This window comes from Giraffa tippelskirchi, chromosome 2 (genome assembly GCF_054371585.1).
Source record: "Giraffa tippelskirchi isolate mGirTip1 chromosome 2, T2T-mGirTip1v1.2.pri, whole genome shotgun sequence".
Taxonomy (NCBI): Eukaryota; Metazoa; Chordata; class Mammalia; order Artiodactyla; family Giraffidae; genus Giraffa; species Giraffa tippelskirchi.
Window position 1 is genome coordinate 79,497,447 of NC_137276.1, and position 18,179 is coordinate 79,515,625.

At 38.4% G+C, this 18,179-nt stretch overlaps 1 protein-coding gene across 10 annotated transcripts in view; it reads right to left on the reverse strand.

The window, feature by feature from the left end:
- CHRM3 (cholinergic receptor muscarinic 3) overlaps window positions 1-18,179 on the reverse strand; it is a 487,827-nt gene that overhangs the window by 297,484 nt on the left and 172,164 nt on the right. For 6 of the 10 annotated variants that reach the window (XM_081569292.1, XM_081569297.1, XM_081569293.1 and 3 more), the window contains one exon: window positions 6,560-6,622. The exons of 3 other annotated variants lie outside the window; for them this stretch is intronic. The gene's annotated coding sequence lies outside the window, so the exon portion shown is untranslated. Of the gene's footprint in view, window positions 1-6,559; window positions 6,623-12,576; window positions 12,733-18,179 lie in introns of all 10 variants that reach the window. One more of the 10 variants, XM_081569291.1, reaches the window with a different exon arrangement.

Here is an 18,179-nt window from a genome sequence, read left to right on the forward strand (position 1 = left end):
AGTGATACACCATAAAAAAGAATCAAGAATGTCAACAGGCTAAAGATATAGACCATGCCAACTATGGAGTCATCATCTGGTATTTAAACTGCTTGGTCTCATTACTTAAATCTGGCCTTACATGTAACACTCACTAAAAAATGCATGTAGCTTGTCATCAAAACTGGACTGCAAGCTCTTCATGAGAGAAGCTGTGTATTAAAGTATTAGTACAGATGATCTAAAATTTCATCTCAGGAACATACAGCAGGAATTGAATTAGTATTCTGCTGAAAGGAAAACTGGACAGAGTTTGCAATCTTAGAATAATAAGAAACTGTGTAAATTGAATTTTCTTTTTTCTCCCCTAGGATACGCTGGAATGTAAATATAGCATGTCCACAGCTTTTGCCTTTTATCACATTATGAGATCTGATTTTCCCAAAGCATTCTTATATGTGCTTTGAATTTATCTCGTCTTATACTAGCATGCATGCTACATGTTGTTTGATGTGAAGATTGAGCCTCTCATTTTCACATTACTTTCTACAATTTTCACTGTAAGCCTATGAGTTTCCTTATTCCTCTCCAAATGTAATTTAACCTATCTATGTTATGGAACAGTGTCTAAAACACTCTTTCTTTAAAAAGTATCACCTACTAACTTCAAATTTGGATTTTTACAAATCATCTCTTTTATTTTACCTGATCACTCCTAGTTTTCTATAACTACTCTTTTGAAACAATTTTTGTAATTATCCCATAAGATTTATTTTATTTTTAGGTCCATATTCTGATACTCTTTTTGTGAATTTTCTGTTCTGTGTCTTCAATACTACTCTGTGATACACTTTTGATCATTTGATCAATTTACTTTGATTTTTTTTTTGCATTTTATTTCTTTTGCGTATAGCATAACACACAAATGCTCTTTTTATTTAAAAATATTATCTGTGATTTTCTGCTTTATTTTGTTCCTGATTTGGATTTTCTATTTCTTTTAGTTCAAATGTTCCACTGAGAATTTAAGTATTTTTGTTTGTTTGTTTTAAGAAAAGGGGATTGTTTTCATTTTGGATCATTTCTGAAAATGAAATTGCCTTTTCATCTATTCCCATGTAATATATTAAAATCTTGCTAGAAAACTATTAGATTTTCTACCTTCACTTAAAGTGCCTTTTAAAACCTAACTGTGGAGCCTTCCACGTGCTGGGCAGTAGTACCCAGGTGTATAAGATCCACACTGGGAGACCCCCGTGTGGCTAGCAGGGCCTGAGCAGGGGGCCCCAGTCCTCAAGAGTCTGATACTGACCCTCAAGTCTCACAGGCTGCAAGGATAATGGGGACTCCCAGTACCTGCTGCTCCTCTGAGATGCCCTAAGCACAGTGGGGGTGGCTTCTGCCACCCAAACGTCAAACTGAATGTCTAGCCAGAGAGTGAGCTGTTGGCTCGCAGGGACCAGGGGCTGTGAATAGATGAAGGAACTGGAGGGACAGGTTGCCAAGGGACCTAGTACAGAATAGGGAGGAGTACCAGGAGTGGATCCAGGCTGGGGGTCTCCAGTGAGGACAGCTCTCCACAGCAGGTCCATATCTTTGTCTTCACCTAAAGCTGGTACTTCTGTTCAGTACCCACCCTGAGACCCAAGCAGGGACCCCTGGGCTTGTGCATTACAGTCTTGCTTCTCAGAGTGCAGTCAGCAACAGCAGCAGCTGGGTATGTGGCCGAAATGCAGAAGGGTAAGTTTACCTTAGCCCTTATGAACCAGAATCTGTATTTGAAAAGGAGATTGCACACACATTTGTGCTTGAGAAGCACTGAGTCAGAGGACCCATTCTGGCTTTTCTCTGGACATCACCCTTTCTAAGGGACATGGCCAAGGCAAATTGGCTTCCTTTTTGAACAGGCTTCATATACTCAGGTCCCCAGAATCCTTTGTCCAAAGGCCCAAGTCTACTCACTTCTAGGGTACACAGTGGGTCTTCACCAGATACATCCTCCCCTGCATCCAGGACGGAGCAGGTGGTCAAGGGACCACTGTGACACAGTGGGAGGGGGTGGGTGGGGCTTCCAAGCTGAATGTCCATGTAAGGCCCTGTAGGAGCAGAAAATAGTCAGGGGTGGGGGGGTGGATCTAGGGCCTCTAATTCTACTTTAGCTCCTGGTCCTTTAGAGAGGGTTGAGGCTACTTCTGTTCATTTATACCTGATATACCCTTCTAGTGGGGTCCAAGCAATGGGCAGGGTGAGGCTATAAAAGAATATATGATTTCTACAAAAATTTTAAATATTTGATATGAAATGTTAGGTTGGATTCCAGAATCATTTGCCTTATCCTAAGAAATTTCAACATTACAGTTGTCAGTGAAAGAATACAATAGCTGTCATATTCTTTAGGTGTAATTTCAATCCCAGGAACCTTCTGAATGGCTATAAAAATCAGTTTTAGACTTTTTATCATCTCCTTGTTCTTACAAAGCATCCCACAAACAGTAACTATCAAGACTTTGGAGAGACAACTGATTTAAAATTATAAATGCAAGTCATCATGTCTAACATAGTATCTTATAAGGAAAAGTTACTTATGAATTTATGGTTTTCATTAAAATGTTTGACAATATTTCCTTTGGAAATTCAATACTTATTCTTATTTCCAATGCTTTTTATTTTCTATTCTTCTCTTTAAAATTTATTTTCCTGAAATATAGTTGATTTATAAGATGTTAATTTCTTCTGTACAGCAAAGTGATTCAGTTATACATAATATACATTTTTTTTCATATTCTTTTCTACTATGGTTTATCACAGAATTTTGAACATAGTTCCCTGTGGTATACAGTAGGACCTTATTGTTTATCTATTCTTTATATAATAGTTTGCTAACCCCAAATTCCCATTCCACCCCTCCCCCACTGACCTTGGCACCCATAAGTATGTTCTCTATGTCCTTGAGTCTGTTTCTGTTTCATTAATTTCTCTTCACTTAATACCAAGCATATGTATTGAATTTTTTCACAAAAGTCCATATGGATGTCCTCAAATCCTAACTAATTTACTCATGTACCTATCATATAAATATCACATCAGCATAATTAAGTGAAAAAGGGTGAGAAGCATGTATACTCAGCTAGACAAAAGCAAAGGGACCCAAAACAGGCAGAGTGGAGAAGGATACTCCTTTCCATCACATACAGTATCTCTGGGTCCGAAATGTCTATCATTTCTGACTTTTATTAAAAGTTTATCGTTTTATAAAGTGGATTTCCTTCCTTTGTAAAATTTTTCAAGGATTTTTCCCCCTCAACAGATCAGCTTCAAACTTTTTAAAACACTTTCCTAACATACAATTATCATCTTCCAAAGATCCTAAAGTGCTGTCAATGTGACTGAAATCAGAATGTAAATATTTTATAAACAGCTGTCAAATCTCAATTAGCAGAAAACAAAAAGCCCCCGAATTGCTGTAATCTAACCACAAGGCTACATCATTTAATTGACAGAGAAGACATTTTTTTGAGCTTCCATTTTCCCATCAGCATTTTAACACATTTGCATAGTGTGCCATCCTGGATCGTCCCTGTGACAAATGACTGAAAGATGGGATAACTGAAGCTCTCTAAGGGAGAAGCCTAGCAGAGTAATTGAACTCAGTTTCATGGAACATTTTTCACATTCACTGTATTTGGAATTTCAGTTACTAACAGGGACTAAATATTAGCATCAAGGGAATATTATCATAGCCATTAAAAAAAAGGCAAACTTTTGCTTTTAGCAGTTCGATAATTTATTATTTCATTCTTTTGGGCCTTCATTCAACAAAGATTTCTGATCATTTATGTGCCAGGCTTAACTAATAAATCTATGCAAGATCCAAAGGACTGGGCTCTTTCACCCATTACAACTGATAAGAAATGCCACTAGTGGGCTTCCCTGGGGGCTCAGTGGTAAAAATCCACCTGCCAGTGCTGGTGATATGAGTTTGATCCCTGATCTGGGAATATCCCACATGCCATGGAGCAACTAAGCCCGTGCACCACAACTACTGAGCCTGTGCTCTAGACCCTGGGAGCCACAACTAGAAAGCCCAAGTGCTCCAACTCCTGAAGCCCACACGCCCTAAAGCCTGTGCTCCAAGAGAAGCCACCGCAATGAGAAGCCCATGCACTGCAACTAGAGAGGAGCCCCTACTCGCCCAAACTAGAGAAAAGCCCACACAGCAGTGAAGACCCAGGATGGCCAAAGTAAATAAATAAATAAAATTACTAAAAAAAAAAAAGAAATGTCACTAGCAAAAATACCACAAGTGGTCCCTCCAAACAATTTACTGCTATTTTCTGTGTGCAATGCTATCTGTCTCCTTTCCTAGAATTTGTTTTTTCATCTTTTCCTCTATTTTTCTCTCCCCACCTCACCCTCCGTCTAAAGCAATAAGACTTTTGCGGACATCTATAATCACTGTTTAATTTTTTTTGAGATATTTTTACCTAAGGCATTTTCTGACTCTATATTCATTCATTCAATAAATATTTACTATGTTTCCTGCAGGGAACAAGCATCTTTAGTGGTACTGTAGTTCACACAGTGAGCAAGAGACTAGGGAATCCCTACCCTCAAGGAGCTGAGACCATAAAACAAACCATAAACACATGTGAGAATTCTTCATGTCTTGCCTAAATCCCTCAAGCTACACAAGTAAGTATTTTTTCCATATGGGAATATTTTAATGTGCCTTAAAAATAAAACTAGTTTTTAAAAGGAATTAAATTTGGGTAGCTGGAACAGTGCTCATTTACAGAGCATAGTTAGTTGGATTCTTATGATGGCTCAGGGGTAAAGAATCTGCCTGCAGTGCAGGAGATGAGGCAGGAGCCTAGGGTTGAATCCCTGGGTCAGGAAGATCTCATAGAGAAGGAAATAGCAACCCACTCCAGTATTCTTGCGTGGGAAATCCCATGGGCAGAGGAGCCTGGTGGACCCCAGTCCTTATGGTTGCAAAGAGTCCTACATGACAGCATCACAAGCACGAGCACACAGAATAACAAGCTCTAATCCAGGTTCCCTTAGACACTAGTCTTGCACACAGAATGGATTTTGGGGTGGGAAGAATAGAAGCCAGGAGACCATCAGGAAGCTTACACCATTGTCTCAGCAAGACTGAATGATAATCAGGGTGGTAACAAAATAAAAAGAAATTAAGAGTTTCAGGATGTATTTAAAATAAAGAACAGGAAAAGGAAAATAGCTGATAACTCTTTAGTTCAATGGCCATAAAGGAAAAAGTTGACTTTAGTAGACACAGCACATCCCTGCATTAGCAATGGATATCCAAAAGGCAAGTTATTATTTTATATTAAGAGAGTACCAGTACACCCTCCATTTACAAATAAAGAACAAAGGTCCAGAGAGGTGAAGTAGCTTTTTTAAGCCTTCAAGAGCTGCTGTCACCTGCATTTCCCATTTCCTATTTTCCAGCCCAGGGACTTTTCCATTAACCAGCACCTCCTTCCCCCGACTCAGCTCAGTACCTTATTCAATATCTTGCATGGCTTTCTTTGGAAAGGAATTTTATTGTATAATTTATCTTTAACCTGTATTTTTTTCTGAGCCTAATGAGTGGAAAGTATTTAATATCAGGACTATAGTTTAAAAGCTTAGTTTTGGTGGCCATACTTGCACCATTACTCCTAAACCTTTATTTTAAAAGAACAAAAAGCAAAAGAAGAAACTTGGAATTAGTATTTCCTTTATCTTCTTTCATAAGCAATTTCAATTCATCCTAAGTCCCCCAAATCAGATTTTTCTCTTTTCTATATGTGGAATAGCCTCAGTTCACTTTGTTTTATAAATGGATAATTTAGTGGAATGTCTGTGTTACTGAAGAACATTCAAAGGATTGGTGTACTAACAATCCCACAGCAATAGTACAGGCTCCTGGCATCATAATGTGAGGATCAGCATTAAGGTAGCAGAGTACAGGGAAGGGCATCTGACATGTCCAAGATCAAACCTTGCCTTTGACATTGTCATAGGATAAAGTTCTTAACATCTCAAAGCATCAGTTTCCTCATTGGTAAAATGGGGATCATAATACTTAACCTGATGGCACTATTTGTGAAGACAAAATAAGGTATGGAAATACATCCAGCATCATGACCAGATATGAATGCTAGAACAAGGTAATTCTCCATTTAGATTTGAGTATCACAAGACCTAACAATCTTGTTGAAGTTCAAGATCTGTCTCATGCAATAAGAAATCGAATGTTATTTTTAAAACCGTTATGTTACTACAGTTAAGATACAAACAAGCTTTTGAAATAAAATCAACTTATCTCATATTTCAACAAATGCCTGCATTGTAGTTTTGAATCTGATGAGCAAATAAGTTAAAAAAAAATCTTTATTAAGAGAAACAAAATTGAGCATGACTGTATATTTACATTAAAATGTGTACAGTAACAATTATAAATTGTATTGAAAAGCACCAAACAGAATTCCTATTCCTCCTTAATCTCTTCTCATAAATCAAGCCATAAGCTCCCCTTTTAAAGCAAAGATTTCAACTCATGAAAGGATCTTACCTTATAGTATCTTAGTGGAAGTTCTGAATGTCATTTATTTCGCCTCTAATTAGAACACAGGTGCTAGAAGAGAATAAGAAAATGGAGCTTACACAAAGCCAGGATCCTGGAAAAGGGAAAGTCAACTATTACACACAATGATTTGAAGAAATATAAGAAAATTACAAACTTTTGTAGAAAGTGATTTCATGTATCATGACACTGGTGGTCAGAGAGTTAAGGAACCTGTTACTGACAAAGGAAACATACCTATTGACTTCGGATGAAAGGCTCTTTCTATAGTTTCATCTCTCATACCTGCCAAAGCTCCAGACACAAAGAAAGGCATCAAGTAAGAAGGAAACAAAAGAAGTTGCTTACCCCTTATTTTATGTGCTAGTGATGGTGTCTTACTTTTTCAGTAAATGAGTCAGCACTGTCTACTTAGAAGTTCTAGTCCACTATCTTCTCCCAGACATTATTGGGAGTATATACATGCTATTATCTTATGACTAGCTAAATTCTAACACAGAGATAGAACCAAATCTTTATAAACTGAACTATAATTGACATACAATATCCTATTTGTTTCAGGTGTACAACAGTGATTCGCTATTTGTACACATTATGAAGTGATCACTGCCATTAAGTCTAGATACCATCTGTCATGGTATCTAGAATTGATACTATGGTATCTAGAATTGATGCTTTTGAACTGTGGTGTTGGAGAAGACTCTTGAGAGTCCCTTGGACAGCAAGGAGATCCAACCAGTCCATCCTAAAGGAAATCAGTCCTGAATATTCATTGGAAGGACTGATGCTGAAGCTGAAACTCCAATACTTTGGCCACCTGATGCAAAGAACTGACTCCTTGGAAAAGACTCTGATGCTGGGAAAGATTGAAGGCAGGAGGAGAAGGGGACAGAGGATGAGACGGTTGGATGGCATCACCAACTCAATGGACATGAGTTTTAGTAAACTCCAGGAGTTGGTGATGGACAGAGAGGCCTGGTGTGCTGCAGTCCATGGGGTCGCAAAAAGTCTGACAGGACTGAGCCACTGAACTGAAATGAACCATCTGTCATGGTGGGCTGTCGTCTATGGGGTCGCACAGAGTCAGACACGACTGAAGTGACTTAGCAGCAGCAGCAATCTCCTTCACTTATTTCGTCTGTTTTCCCATCTCTCTCCCCTGTTGTAGCCATCAATTTGCCTTCTGTATCTATGAGTCTACTTTATTTTGTCCATTTACTTGCTTTTTATACTTCACATATAAGTGAAATCATATGGTATTTATTTTATTCTCTCTGGCTTATTTCCCTTAGCATAATACCCTCTAGGTCTACACATGTTGTTACAAATGACAAGATTTCATTCCTTTTTATGACTGAGTAACATTCCAGAATATTGCATCTTCTTTATCCACTCTTTTGTCAATACACACTTCAATTGCATCTATATCTTGGCTATTGAAAATAATAGGGGTGCATGTATCTTTTAAATGAACATAGGGGTGCATATATCTTTTAAAATTAGTGTCTTTGTTTTCTCGGGATAAATATCCAGAAGTGCAATTGCTGGATCATATGGTAGTTCTATTTTTAATTTTTTGAGGAACCTCCATATTGTTTTCCATAGTGGCTGCAATTTATATTCCAAGTGGCAGTGTACTAGGGTTCCTTTTTCTACTCATTCTTGCCAACACTTGTTATTTCTTGTCTTTTTGATAACAGCTATTCTGACAGGTGTTAGGTTGTATCTTAGTTTTTTTATTTTTTTATTTTTTTATGTGGACTATTTATTTAATTTTGACTGCACTGGGTCTTTGAATCTGTGTGTGGGCTCTCTCCAGTTGTGGTGAGTGGGGGCTACTCTCTAGTTGCAGTACACACACAGACTTCTCATTGCAGTGGTTTCTCTTATTGTGGAACACAGGCTCTAGAGTGCACAGGCTTCAATAGTTGTGGCACATGGCCTCAGTAGTTGCAGCTTGCAGGCTCCAGAGCATGGGCTCAGTAATTGTGGCACACAGACTTTGTGGTCCCAGGGCATGTGGGATCTTCTCAGACCAGGGATTGAACTGGTGGCCTCTGCATTGCAATGTAGATTCTTAACCACTGGACCAAAAGGGAAGTGCCTCACTGTAGTTTTGATTTGCATATTTACCTGATAACTAGTCATACTGAGCATCTTTTCATGTGCCAGGTGGCTACCTGTATATTTTTGGAAAAATGTCTCTTCAGGTCTTCTGTCCATTTCCTAATCAGATTACAGTTTTTTTTTTTTTTTTTTTGGACATTTAGTGGTATGAGTTTTTAAAACATATTTTGGATTTCAATCCCTTATCAGATATATTGTTTGCAAATATCTTGGGATATAATCAAATCTGATAGAAAATCCCATAACCCCATTTTGGACGCCGATATTCATATTTTTAAAAAGCACAGAGCCTAAGAATTGGGCCCTGAATCTGAGAAAAGCATCTCTCTTAGAAAGTTGGCTGAGAGAAAGAAAAAGGCACCAAGTTTCATGAGAGGAGAAGAAGGGAAATGTGTTCTTGTGAGGGATGTCCTTGAAGATAGAGCATCCATCCGGAAGGAATAGTAAGTGCTAGAGGAGAACTTGAGCATGAAACCTGACAAGATATTATTGGATTTTTAAAAGGAGGACCTTGCAGTTTCTTGAGAGGTGAAGGTTAAGTCAGATGACCAGAGGATAAGAAGAGGCTGCAAGGTGAGAAGTAGAGGGATCCTAGGGGCATGTGTGGAGGGATTTTCTCAGCAAGGATGAGAGAAGCTCCTCTGAGACTGTGCAACAGGATAATCCGAGAGATGGAGGAATGCTTGATTAATAATTTAGAGATAGATTCGTATCTTACACGTCTTGTTAAAAAGTATCAATTTGCAAAGGACTGGGGAGAAAGAAAAGAAAAAAAGCAATTGGTCCTTCATAGTTTGGGAAGCACCATTTTAAAGAACATCAGCCACTTTGCCAGCTCAGCATCCCTCCCCCTCTAGAACCTCTCCCTCTGCTGTGGCTCCCAGCACTGAAACTATCCATCAAGGAACCCTCTCCTACTTTCCGCAAAAGGAGGGCACCTGACCCAAGGGAGGCCTCTTAGATTGCTCTTCTCTTGGGAGCCCCAATTAGAGGAATGTGTTCTAAGGAAGGCAATGGTAGACGCTAATCTTTCATGAGACCCATTCGCTTTATGCATGGGGAGACAGGCTAGTGAGTCAGTGAGCAGAGGTCACTTGAATCCAGGCTATTTTTCCCACTAATGGCTCTGCTCTATTTAGATTCTGGCATCTCTTTAGGAAACAGTATCTCTACAGTGGGAACTTCAAGAGAAAATTCAGTAGTATAGTAACACGCTCATTCCTACTAGAGGAAGTGATGGGTAAGTCATCAAACAGGGAAAACCAATCTTGCTGCCAAAAATGCAATCCATAAGAGTCTAAAATAAAGAAAGTATAATCAAGGAATATGGAAGCCTCTTTAATACCACTTTCTGTCTCTCCTCTGAAAACAGACATTCTCCTCAGAAAACAGACATTCTCCTTAGAAAACAGACATTTTTCTGGTGTATGAGACATACAAGTGATCCTGCAATTCATATTTCACCATAGATTCTTCATCGAATCTAATGGGCCAAAGGGCAAGTACTCGGTGAATTCCACTGAGGCATGTGCCAGTCTTCTCATAGTAACTTACTAAGTGTCTTTCACACAGTAGTTTCTCAGTAAGTCTTTGTTATATGGGTTTTATCATTAAAACTAATAAATATCCAGAACACACTTGCCTAATAGGGGTCCCAACACACCTACATATTGAGATGCACATCATTTAAAGTAAGTGAATATATATCTCTCAATAATAAAAATTAAGTTGTATGATTAATAACCAAAAGAAACAAACACCATTCAGTCATTAAGGTATCTGATAATAAAAAGACCTTCTGTGCTAAATGAACCAGAGAACAACAAATAAGATTGAACACCCTGAAGTTTATCTAAGTTTCTCTAGTATTAGATTGAGCAAAGTATTCATTTTGAAAACAAGCAAGGGAACTGGCTTTCACCCTGGCTTCACATTCAGTCTATTGCAAATTAATTGTATATGACGTTCATTAAGGAGTAAGCTTCAAATCTCTGAGTATAAATGACAGGCTCTTCTGAATGCTAGCAAACATGGCTTAAAAGGTTTCATAATCAAAATATGATTGGTGATTTCAGAGATTGTTGTTGTAATTATGCAGTTAGCTACATAATTTGAGAAACTAAGAAAGAGACAGAATAATAATTATGGAAGACCAGGTGTCAGGCTCTTTTAATAGGTCAACAAAACATTACCTTGATTTAGGATGTATATAGAGAATGGTAGGCTATTTTGATAGTATCTTTAAAGTAGTAGCTTCTTTCTATCAGATTATCAGGTGTTTCTGGAACACAGACTCTGAGAAGACCATTCAACAAGGTAGCAGTTTTGGAGGCTTAATATGATAATTTGAGCTGTTCCATTTCCTTAAAATTTTTTTTTTAAATCGAATTTCCCTATTTTCTAATTATTTTGAATGTGCATATTCTACTATGCCTAGGAAGATGCAAAACATTTTAAAGGATGTTTTGTAATCTAAGTGCATGATAAATGAATCTGTAGCCCTCTAATTTGGACAGCATTATACCTGCTCACAGTTTTGAAACAAATAAGCTTAACTAATTAACTTCTAGTATTTGGATGAAATTAGAGCCCAAACTCTCAGAGCAGACCTAGAATATTTCCCCACTTAATTTCACAACATATCTTTATTTGAAGACCAAATAACAAGTGCTTTGACAAAGTTGAGCCTGACAATTTGTTTCATGGGAATAGGATAAATAGTTTCAAAATGTAGATATTATGCTAGGTCTGGCTTGCATTCAGTATTTATGAAAAAACAGCATTTACTAAATATCATTGTTCATTCAGATTTGTATTCTGATTTGTTTCCTTCAGAGCCCTTCTCACTTTAGCCAGCCCATCCCATTCAGAGAGAGAGAGAGAACTAATGAAAATATGCAACAGTTCTTATAAGTAAAATTATTCATTCCTTTGTAACTGAAGGAAAGCAAAAATAACAGCAGGTGAGAGAGGTTGAGAGAACAAGTTGGTTCTTGTGTGCCAGACTGGTTATTTTTCCCATTTGCAGAGGAGGTTCAGGGATGAAATAACTGTCTCCAAGTTGACCAGTAAGAAACTGGTAAAATTGATATACAAAAGCTTGGATCTTTTCCATTTTAAATTCCACTTAACAATAGCTTCCCTGGTGGCTCAGAGGTTAAAGCATCTGCCTACAATGTGGGAAACCTGGGTTTGATCCCTGGGTCAGGAAAGATCCCCTAGAGAAGGAAATGGCAATCCACTCCAGTATTCTTGTCTGGAGAATCCCATGGATGGAGGAGCCTGGTAGGCTACAGTCCACGGGGTCGCAAAGAGTCAGACACAAGTAAGCAACTTCACTTTCACTTTTCACTTAACAATAGTATCCATACTAACAACAGCAACAACAAATATTTACTGAATGCTTGCCACATTCCAGGTGCTATTCCAAGGCCTTGACATACACCCAATCATTTCATCTTCACAGCCCTATTGTTACTTGTATTTTATAGATAAAGAAACAGATGTTCTGCTCGCTTGCTCTGTGTAGAACCACAGCTCTACAGAGATTATTGAGACAAAAACTTGGTGCTGAGTCATCTTTTGCCATCTACATTCCTTCGCCTTTGTCCATCCTTATTTTACTCATCCAAGTAAATTAATGTTTACTCATTAACACAACTCCTGGTTTGAATGGTAGAGGTTCTATTGGCCCATTATTCTCTACAAGGATTGTGAGAAGAGGTTTAGCTGTTTTGATTGATGGGCATTAGAGCAGCGCAAAAAAGATACCAAGTGCTCTAAAGTAGGCTCTACCTGGGTATTCCAGGCAGCCCAACACTGTGGAAGGGAAGAGACAGCAAATGAGAATGGCATTTCAGAGAAAGAAAATCACTCACTTTGGGAGTTTTTTTTTTTTTTTTTTGAATCAATGAGTGCTGTGTCACCCTTGATTGAAGCTTGTGAATGAAGACTGTTCCCGTCACATTAGTAAACAAAAGGATGCTGTGGCCATCAAGTCATCAGCCACTGCAGCTGCCTCTTGACAGTGTACCCTGAGGGGATTCAGGAAGAAGAAAAGCAGAACACTAGCATGAAATAGTTAAGGTGCATACCGAAGCAATGATTTTAATAAGCTCAGACTCTTGCAACTTCCTATACATAGAAGAGTGCTAAATTCATTAACTAGAGATGTCTATTTCTCTTTAATTAACAATAATCATTTGATGTTCTGAGTATCAAGTTACTTTGCAAAAATGCCTTCGAATCCTGGCTCCTCTGTTACCTCTTCAGAGCAGTCCATCAGCGGCTGTCTCCTGGGCTGAAGTTCTCTGCCCAATAAAACACAATTCTAAGCTTTTAGATAGTGCATTGTCTTCAGCTGACAAATGTCTGAGGAGACACTACAAACCCAGAAGAATGGCCACTGCACTAGGCTGGGCTGATGGAGAGCACAATATCAGAAGTCTTCTGGGTAGGTTCCATATTTGTTATCAAGATGGTAGCCAACTTGCTGGCTCATATAAGCTGATAAGCCCTCAGCTAGTGATTGGGAACATGGGCAAAGTGCAGTAGTCTGGGGTAAGTGGACTGGTTAATAGTGTAGCAGGTCAGATTATTAAATCTCTTACCTTCGGAGGAGGTGTGCTGGGGTGGGGTTGGGTGGCATCTACGTTTAAGAATGAGAAGAGCAAAACAGGATCTGAAGAAGTTAAACTAAAGATTGTCTCTTGCCAAGACCTACTCCAGACCTCTGAATGTTCTCCCAGTAACCACTAACAGAGGAATGAGTCCTATTTACTGCACAGAGACTGGGTAGGCCTGAGACTTGCAAGGTGATAGTTTTAAATTCTTGCAAGTCCCTGAGCCTGAGGCCTACAGGAGTGGATACTGAGACTCTTATAAAGTCTCATTACACCAAGAGTTCAAGAAATTCAAGGCAGTATCAAATGACAGTCAAGTGGAAAGTACTGTTTTCCATTTCAATTTTGGCGGAGAGTCTTAATGGGAGAAGGAAATGTTACTCTCATTTGTAGAAAAGGACCACTTGTCAATCCAATTTCAGCAAACCTAATCTCATACTTCTGAGATAAAAGTTGGAGGCTGAATTCAACTTGATACACAAAACAGGGTGAAGAGTATTACTCAAACTTTGTAATTTCACTTTTTGTTCTATGGACATACAAAAGTGACTAAAAGGAATTTCACCAATAAAATTAATGTTTGTTGGTTCTTTCTGTAATTAGATGTGATTTTTGCATTCTTCTAAATTTTGATTTTTTTATAAATCAGAAAAAAGTATTTAACAACCAACTAATACTTCTATAGTGGCAGTTAAATAATATAAACTGATGACTTCTAACATCTAACTGAGATTTAAACAGTTCTTTCAGCACTAAAGCTATTTTAAAAGGAAAAGTTTTTAAAAGACATATTTTTAAACATAACTCTTTAGAAAGATATATGCATATATTCTGCATAAAATGTTAAAGACATTTTAACAATTTAACAAAATAATGCATGCCTTTATAAAATTAGACTTTAAAGATTATGACTGCCGGCTGGAAAAGGCAGTTAAATGTCACTTAAATTTACTGCTTTTACTAAAAGATGGAGTGAAAACTTAGAAAGCAGAAACTTAGCATAAAATGAAACATATACAACTTTACTATCCTATAGTATCCCAGGCCTATTTTTCTCCCTGTTATGGACTGAACTGTGTCTTCCGCAAAGTAATAGGTTAAAGCCGAAAGTCCCGATGTAATTTAAATAGGATCTTAAGGTTGCAGGTGTAATTCAACAAGAATGGTGTCCTTGTAAGAAGAAGTACCTGAGTGCACTTGAGAACACGTGCTCTCCTTTCCCCTCCCACCCCAAACCCCATGCATATAAAAAAGGCCACAGGAGGACACACTGACAAGGCACTGTCTGCAAGCCAAGGACAGAGGCCTCCCCAGAAACTGACCCTGATGGCACCTTGATCTTGACAAATCAGGCTGCAGAACAAGGAAAGAAAAATTTGTGTAGTTTAAGCTACCTAGTCTGGTATTATGTTATACCAACCCTAGACTAATACACTCCCAATGTTATATTCAATTCTACAGTGAAAAAGAAGAGCTGGCAAGAATACACAGAAGAACCGTACAAAAGAGATCTTCATGACCCAGATAATCATGATGATGTGATCACTCACCTAGAGCCAGACATCCTGGAATGTGAAGTCAAGTGGGTCTTAGAAAGCATCACTACGAACAAAGCTAGTGGAGGAGATGGAATTCCAGTTGAGCTATTTCAAATCCTGAAAGATGTTGCTGTGAAAGTCCTGCACTCAATATGCCAGCAAATTTGGAAAACTCAGCAGTGGCCACAGGACTGGAAAAGGTCAGTTTTCATTCCAATCCCTAAGAAAGGCAATGCCAAAGAATGCTCAAACTACCGCACAATTGCACTCATCTTACACGCTAGTAAAGTAATGCTCAAAATTCTCCAAGCCAGGCTTCAGCAATATGTGAACCGTGAACTTCCAGATGTTCAAGCTGGATTTAGAAAAGGCAGAGGAACCAGAGATCAAATTGCCAACATCTGCTGGATCATCGAAAAAACAAGAGAGTTCCAGAAAAACATCTATTTCTGCTTTATTGACTATGCCAAAGCCTTTGACTGTGTGGATCACAATAAACTGTGGAAAATTCTGAAAGAGACAGGAATACCAGACCATCTGACCTGTCTCTTAAGAAACCTGTATGCAGGTCAGGAAACAACAGTTAGAACTGGACATGGAACAACAGACTGGTTCCAAATAGGAAAAGGAGTACGTCAAGGCTGTATATTGTCACCCTGCTTATTTAACTTATATGTAGAGTACATCATGAGAAACGCTGGGCTGGAGGAAGTACAAGCTGGAATCAAGATTGCCAGGAGAAATATCAATAACCCCAGATATGCAGATAACACCACCCTTATGGCAAAAAGTGAAGAAGAACTAAAGAGCCTCTTGATGAAAGTGAAAGAGGAGAGTGAAAAAGTTGGCTTAAAGCTCAACATTCAGAAAACTAAGATCATGGCATCTGGTCCCATCACTTCATGGGAAATAGATGGGGAAACAGTGGAAACAGTGTCAGACTTTATTTTTTGGGGCTCCAAAATCACTGCTGATGGTGATTGCAGCCATGAAATTAAAAGATGCTTACTCCTTGGAAGGAAAGTTATGACCAACCTAGATAGCATATTTAAAAGCAGAGACATTACTTTGCCAACAAAGGTCCATCTAGTCAAGGCTATGGTTTTCCCAGTAGTCATGTATGGATGTGAGAGTTAGACGGTGAAGCAAGCTGAGCCCTGAAGAATTGATGCTTTTGAACTGTGGTGTTGGAGAAGACTCTTGAGAGCCCCTTGGACTGCAAAGAGATCCAACAAGTCTATCCTAAAGGAGATCAGTTCTGGGTGTTCATTGGAAGGACTGATATTGAAGCTGAAACTCCAATACTTTGGCCACCTGATGTGAAGAGTTGACTGATTGGAAAGGACCCTGATGCTGGAAAGGATTAGGGGCAGGAGGAGAAGGGGACGACAGAGGATGAGATGGCTGGATGTCATCACCGACTCTATGGGCATGGGTTTGGGTAGACTCTGGGAGTTGGTGATGGACAGGGAGGCCTGGCGTGCTGCAATTCATGGGGTCGCAAAGAATCGGACACAACTGAGTGATGAAGTGAACTGAACAGTGAACAAAAGCCTACAGGTTATGTTGAGCTTTATCTGTAATTTTGGCTTCCACCTTTCCTTAAAACTCATAAATTTATAGAATGATTAAGCCGAAAAGAGTTAAAGAATCACTTAGCCCAAGTCCTACCATTTCTGAATTTTGTCCTTGGCTTCCAAGTGGTGAATTTAAAATGAAATATGACCTTTGAGTAAAACATGTATGATGCCAAAAGAGAAATATCCCACTTTGCTAACTAACACCTTTCATTATAAGGATAAAAATCAAATGAGGACATTTCAAAACCATAGCTCCTTTCATAGCACAATTAATTTGAAGGCAACTCATACCACTGGATATTGTGTAGGGACTACTATATCTTTAATTCAAAGAATGAAGATTATTTATTGCATATGATTCACCATAATATTAAATTGGTAAGGTAGGGTGATCAAAAAGTAGTTAATCTGTATAACTGGTAGAAATGAGGTAGGTAGAAAAGCCATAGGTTACAAACTTGCACTTTTTCTTTTATCCAGAGAAATTATTAACTTTTACCTTTTTATTCATAGTGGAGATAGAGTTATATATGAGTTGATATATGCATTTGTGGTTAAGCTTAGAGATCAACTTATTTCTAATGCTAAAGTACCTATGGTAACAGAGTGGGAAGAATACTAAGGAGAAGGAAGCTGTTTTGTTCACCCTGGTCCTGTCATCAATTTTTTGTTCTTACATCTCAATCTCTGTCAGCCTGAATTCTAGGCTTCCTAGCAACTTAGAAGCAGAATTAAATGACTATTCCTGTATAACAATACATAATAGAATAGTTTCTTTCTTAGTAATAAAGCTCGTTTAATAAATGAAACAATACTCAAGTTACAAAAAAGGAAAAAAATGATTTTATTTCTTCTCATTGTCACTCCCAAATTCAGTCCCTTAAATGTTAAATTTGATATTTATCATTCCATGTATTTTCTCTTTTCATTCAAACTTACCCATTTCCTTTACTGTTCTTCTGTCACTATACTATAATGCATATTCTCTTTTCACTAAATATGCAGCACAACTTCCTCATCCATCCCAGTGGATCTAACACATGCTGCTAAGTTGCTTCAGTCCTGTCCGACTCTGTATGACCCCATAGACGGCAGCCCACAAGGCTCCCCCATCCCTGGGACTCTCCAGGCAAGAATACTGGAGTGGGTTGCCATTGCCCTCTCCAGATCTAACATATACTTAAAAAAATTTTTATTTATTTATTTTAATTGGAGGCTAATTATTTTACAATACTGTAGTGGTTTTTGCCATATATTGACATGAATCAGCCATGGGTGTACATGTGTCCCCCACCATGAACCCCCCTCCCACCTCCCATCCCATCCCTCAGGGTCATCCCAGTGCACTGGCCCTGAGTGCCCTGTCTCATGCATTGAACCTGGACTGTCATCTATTTCACAGGTGGTAATATACATGTTTCAATGCTATTCTTTCAAATCATATCACCCTTGCCTTCTTCCACAGAGTCCAAAAGTCTGTTCTTTATATCTGTGTCTCTTTTTCTGTCTCGGATATAGGGTCATCATTACGATCTTTCTAAATTTCATATATATGCATTAATATACTGTATTGGTGTTTTTCTTTCTGACTTACTTCACTCGGTATAATAGACTCCAGTTTCATCCACCTCATTAGAACTTATTCAAATGCATTCTCTTTAATAGCTGAGAAATATTCCATTGTGTATATGTACCCACAGATTTCTTATCCATTCATCTGCCAATGGACATCTAGGTTGCT